Here is a 6,046-nt window from a genome sequence, read left to right as displayed (position 1 = left end):
GTAGCAGGTGCTATCTAAAGGAAAGAAGGTTGATCTATAATCTCTCTGGATGGTTTACATCTCACATGGAGTGAATTTCTGCAAATGACAGAAAGGGAATCATGAATGTATGTGTGGGCTGTGCAAGCTGCGTATTGGGCATGCAAGAAATAATGGAAGCTCTTTAGCTGTGAGGCTGTCTGTTTGATCTGTGTTTGGCAAGGCCCAGCCCAATGGGATCCTGGTCCATGAGTGGGCTCCTAGGTGCTACTGCTATACAAGTATCAGAGGGGTAGCTGTGTTAGTCTGGATCTTTAAAAAGCAACAGAGTGTCCTGGGGCACCTTTAAGACTAATAGATTTATTGGAGCATAAGCTTTCGTGGGTGAATGCTCACTTCATCTGATGCATGTCACATACATCTGACGAAGTGGGTATACACCCACAAAAGTTCATGCTCCAATACATCTTAGTCTGAAAGGTGCCCCGGGACTATCTGCTTTTTACTGCTATACAAATAAGCAACAATAAGTGAATGTCCAGTGCTTTTTTAAAAAAAACAAAACAGTGCACAATCTTTCTCCATCCCTCCCCAGCAGGACTTAGTTACCCTTGCAAACGTGGTTGAGTTTAGTGACTCCAACCTAACCTCCCACATCCTCTTCCCAGCATCCTGTGAAAGTCAAAGGCTATGTAAGATAATGGAGCCCTTCCTTGGGCCACCTAAAGGATCTGTCTCCCTTACCCAACTAACTAATACACACAGTGCTGAGTAAATTCACTCAGCCAACCAATCCCTGTATAGCATCTGTGACAAATATAAGCCAGCAGAAGGCTCAGGGATGTTATGTACCATGTAAGTGTGACACAAATGCAGAGCTGGTGTGAGGAGAGACAAGAGTGAGCAGAAGGAAAGAAAATGCTATGCTTGGGAGATTTTCTAAGAGTGCTTTGAAAATGTAACTGAGGCAGGAGTAAGGAGGGGTTGTTCATCTGAGAGGGAAGTAGGTGTGGGTACGTTGAAGCAGATCATGGGACATTTATACATATGGGCAACTACACCTGAGACCCAAAAAGGGGACATCTGGAAAAGATTAAAAGGGAAGGGGCATCTACTGCTAGTAAAGCAGTGAGGATTAGAGGAGGGATATAAAAGGACTGAGACCTTTAAGAGGTAGTTCATTAGAAATATATGGTTCCTAAAAGGGAATGCAGTCATTTAAAGGGTACAGGGCAGTGACTTAGCTCCATGTTACTTTCCCATTTTCAGAATGGGAGGAAAGATCTCCATATTCAGATCTTGGATTTCATACCCTACTCCAATACAAAGACCTGATTAGCTACCACATTTGGCTGTGCAATAGTAGTTAGCTACTCAAAACAGCATTACAAGGCTGTGCTCATGAACTACACTGCAGTTCCACATCTCCAAACTCCTCCTATCCTCTGCCTTTCCCACTGAAAGCCCTTCACCAGCTCACACTTAGTGCTGCAATTTGCATGTCTGTCCCCTTCCTGATGCTTGCCTAGTCCCGCCTCCAATCCATCCAGGACTCTGCAGCAAAAATCATCTGTTATCCAGTGCTATTGCCTCCTGGATCAAATTCAAGCCCCTTGTTTTGACTTTCAAGACCCTTTTGGCCCCTTATCTCCTTTTCCTCTTCATTGGCCTCTTTGCTTAGCCCAAGTCCCTCCCTCCTTGACTGTACTCTGTGTCCTTTCTCCCCCCTGCTGCTGTACCTTCATTCATGCAATCCCCTGTGACCAGAGTCCTGTTTGCCAAACCTCCAATTTGGTCATTAAATCTGTGCAAAACTTGTTTCTAAGGTCCTGTGCAGACTGTTTTTAAAAATAGTCAATAGCTCCACCTCTGAAGACATGTGCTGTACCATCTCTGGCAATCACATAATCCTTTCATCTTCACCCTCATCCTCCTCTTCCTATGGTGGCATCCCCTTCTGTTGTGACTTGACTTGGACTGTGGGTAGTTACTCCATTAGGCTTTAGGCCCCCATCCCCAAATGGGTACATGCGAAGGCTACAAAGGCAGCATTATTTTGTGGCCATGTTAGCCATAAGCTCTCATAGGGTGTCAGGGGCAAGAGTAGTGTGAACAGGGGTGGGTACCTTGTAGCTAAGAGCTGATTGGGTTATGTATGTGGGGTGGGCTGGCTGTGCTAAGATATGCAGGCCATGCTCCCTAGTTCTCACATGGAGAACCTGTGGAAGGGGAACTCCATGGGATGGGAGGGGCCCAATCTAATTGTGGCTTTTCCTAGAATCACAGGACTGGAAGGGACCTCGAGAGGTCATCTAATCCAGTCCCCTGCACTCATGGCAGGACTAAGTATTATCTAGACCATCCCTGACAGCTGTTTGTCCACCCTGCTCTTAAAAATAGCCAATGATGGAGATTCCACAACCTCCCTTTATTCCAGTGCTTAACCACCCTGACAGGAAGTTTTTCCTAATGTCCAACCTAAACCTCCCTTGCTGCAATTTAAGCCCATTACTTCTTGTCCTATCCTCAGAGGTTACAAAGAACAATTCTTCTCCCTCCTCCTTGTAGCAACCTTTTTATCTACTTGAAAACTGTTATCATATCCCCTCTGTCTTCTCTTTTCCAGATTAACATACCCAATTTTTTCAATCTTCCCTCATAGATCATGTTTTCTAGAACTCTAATCATTTTTTGTGCTTTTCTCTGGACTTTCTCCAATTTGTCCACATCTTTCCTGAAACGTGGCATCTAAAACTGGACACGATACTCCAGTTAAGACCTAATCAGCGCGGAGTAGAGCAGAAGAATTACTTCTCGTGTCTTGCTTACAATACTCCTGCTAATACATCCCAGAACACTGTTTGCTTTTTTTGCAACAGTGGTACACTGTTGACTCATATTTAGCTTGTTGTCTATTCTGACCCCTCAGATCCCTTTCCGCAGTACTCTTCCTAGGCAGTCATTTCCTATTTTGTATGTGTGCAACTGATTGTTCCTTTTGAAGTATAGTACTTTTCATTTGTCCTTATTGAATTTCATCCTATTTACTTGAGACCATTTCTCCAGTTTGTCCAGATCATTTTGAATTTTAATCCTATCCTCCAAAGCACTTGCAACCGCTCCCAGCTTTATCAGTGTACTCTGTCTACCAGGGGACAGCAACCTGTGGCTCCAGAGCTGCATACGGTTCTTTAGCTGCCACCTTGGGGGCAGCCGTTTTTTGATGGGGGGCGAAGTGCAGGCTCTGTCCAGGAGGCGCTTACCACAGGCAGCTCCTGGCTGGTGGCGCAGCAGGGCTCGGGCAGGCTGCCTGCCTGCCCTGGCCCCACACCACTCCCAGAAGCAGCTGGCTGCTGGCACATCTCTACGCACCCCTTGCGGGGAGAGGGGCAGCGGGTCTCCGTGTGCTGCCCGCGTCCACAAGCACCACCCCCGCGGCGCCCATTGCCCAGGAACCGGCCAATGGAAGCTGTGAGGACAATGCTGGGGGAGGGGGCAGTGCGCGGAACTGCCTACCCCCCCACCAGGGGCACGCAGACATGTGCCAGCAGCTAGACGCTTCCAGGAGCGGCGTGGGGCCAGGGCAGGCAGGCAGGTGCCTGCCTGAGCCCTGCTGCGCCGCCGGCCTGGGAGCCGCCTGTGGTAAGCACCTCCCGGCCAGAGCCTGCACCTCGCACCACCTCCTGCACCCCAACCCCCTGCCCCAGGTCAGAACTCCCTCCCAGATCCCGCACCCCCTCCTGCACCCCAATCCTCTGCCCCACCCAGGAGCACCCTCCTGTCTATATTCAAATGGCTCATTACCAAGGCAACTGTTGTCTACCAATAAAACTCTTGGAATTTCTTGTGATAAGGAAGCGTCTGTGCTCTGTCTTTATTAGTATATTCAGATGTCCAACAGTTTGAAAAAGTTTAAAGTCAGAAATAAAATAGATCAGATAAATACCTTCAATCAAAAAAATGACAACCAAAAAGAGAGAGAGAAGACGAACATCAAGAATTTAAAAATGACTGGACTGAGTCTTGCGCTTTTATAGCGAGTTCAGCCAGACTCCCGTTGTGTCTCATTTCCAACAATAAGAAATCAAACCTAGAAAGACATTTTGAAAAGAAATATTGGACATTTGCTGAAACCTATCCAGCTGGTGATGTGAGGAAAAAAGCAGTAGAGGATCTCTGACGTAAAGCAGAGCAAACAAGATGTACGTTTGCTAAATGGATGAAGGCACCACGCAGAACCACTACTGCTAGTTTTGTGGCAGCTCAAGAAATCAAACGAGGGAAGCCATTCACAGATGGAGAATATGTGAAAGAATGTTTCATTAAAACGTCTGAGCACCTCTTCAACGATTTTAAAAACAAAGCTGAAATAGTTTAGGAAAATTAGAGAAATGCCATTATCTGCAAAGACTGTAAAGGACAGAACTACTAAGATGTCCATAGACTTAACCAGCCAGCAGATTAGTGACATTAGATCAGCACCAGGGTTTTCTATTGCCTGCGATGAGACATGCGATGTGGATAAAATCGCTCAGGTTGCCTTACTCTTTAGATACGTTAATGATCAAGCCCCTCAAGAAGAGTTGATCGTGTTATTGCCACTCAGAGGACAAACTCTACAAGTAGCTTTGCTGTTATGCGGCTCTCAAAATACATTGGTCAAAAACAAAAAAGTCTCTTCTTCTTTGAAAGGTTGCTGACCCCTGCTCTATACCATTATCTAAATCATTGATGAAGATATTGAACAGAACCGGACCCAGAGCTGATCCCCGCGGGACCCCACTTGTTATGCCCTTCCAGCATGACTGTGAACCGCTGATAATTACTCCCTGGGAACGGTTTTCCAACCAGTTTTGCACTCACCTTAAAGTACACCTCTATTCCGATATAACGCTGTCCTCGGGAGCCAAAAAAAAAAAATCTTACCACGTTATAGGTGAAACCGCGTTATATCGAACTTGCTTTGATCCGCCGGAGTGTGCAGCCCCTTCCCGAGCACTGCTTTACCGCATTATATCGAAATTCATGTTATATCTGGTCACGTTATATCAGGGTAGAGGTGTAGCTCTGTGATGAAAGAATTTTGCCTCAGTTGCCTAGGATGCCTTATTAAGCTTTAAACTGAAAATCTAATAAATAAGAACATAAGAACGGCCGTACCGGGTCAGACCAAAGGTCCGTCTAGCCCAGTATCCTGTCTACCGCCAGTGGCCAATGCCAGGTCCCCCAGAGGGAGTGGACCAACAGGCAATGATCAAGTGACCTCTCTCCTGCCATCCATCTCCATCCTCTGACAAACAGAGGCTAGGCACACCATTCCTTACCCATCCTGGCTAACAGCCATTAATGGACTTAACAACCATGAATTTATCCAGTTCTTTTAAACGCTGTTATAGTAGCAACAGACCATAAAATTCTTCATCCTCCTTATAAATGTGTCGCTAGCTTCACAAATATTCCTAACCCCATACATCACCTCAACTGTCATCCACTTACAATTCCACTTCAGCATGTGCATCTTCCATCTTGGTAAACACCTAAAAAAGCCTGGCATCTAAAGATACCAGTTAGCAGTTCATGAACAGCAAAAAAGAAAGAAAAGGGAGGATGAAAAACTATTAAGAACAGAATAAATGCTTTGTTTCACTGGAGCTCAGCTACATGTGCTAATACGTAAGTAATAATAATTTAAATTAGGTGCTGATTCCTCAACAGTAATATACTAATGAGCACTACAGCACCCTATTAAAAGCAAATGGCATTGGTGCTAGTTGGGTAAAAAATAATCCAAAATCAAATTGAATGGGATGGATAAAACACATCGATACATGAACAAATTATATCCTGGACCAAAACTGCACCCAGTTGACCATGACTATCAGGCAATAATAAAATGTTGAATTTAATCCCAGATGGGGATTTAAAAAAAAAGTCTCTTATGCTTCATTGGCAATCACACAGGTCCTTGCTAGTAAATGCCAGACTGGTTGTGATGCACTAGTTTGAGTATCGTGAACCCCTAATCTTCTTGCTATTCCTATCATAATCTTTCTACTCTTGCTCCTCT

This window comes from Trachemys scripta, chromosome 6 (genome assembly GCF_013100865.1).
Source record: "Trachemys scripta elegans isolate TJP31775 chromosome 6, CAS_Tse_1.0, whole genome shotgun sequence".
NCBI classification, from domain to species: Eukaryota; Metazoa; Chordata; order Testudines; family Emydidae; genus Trachemys; species Trachemys scripta.
Note: the sequence above shows the minus strand (reverse complement) of the source record.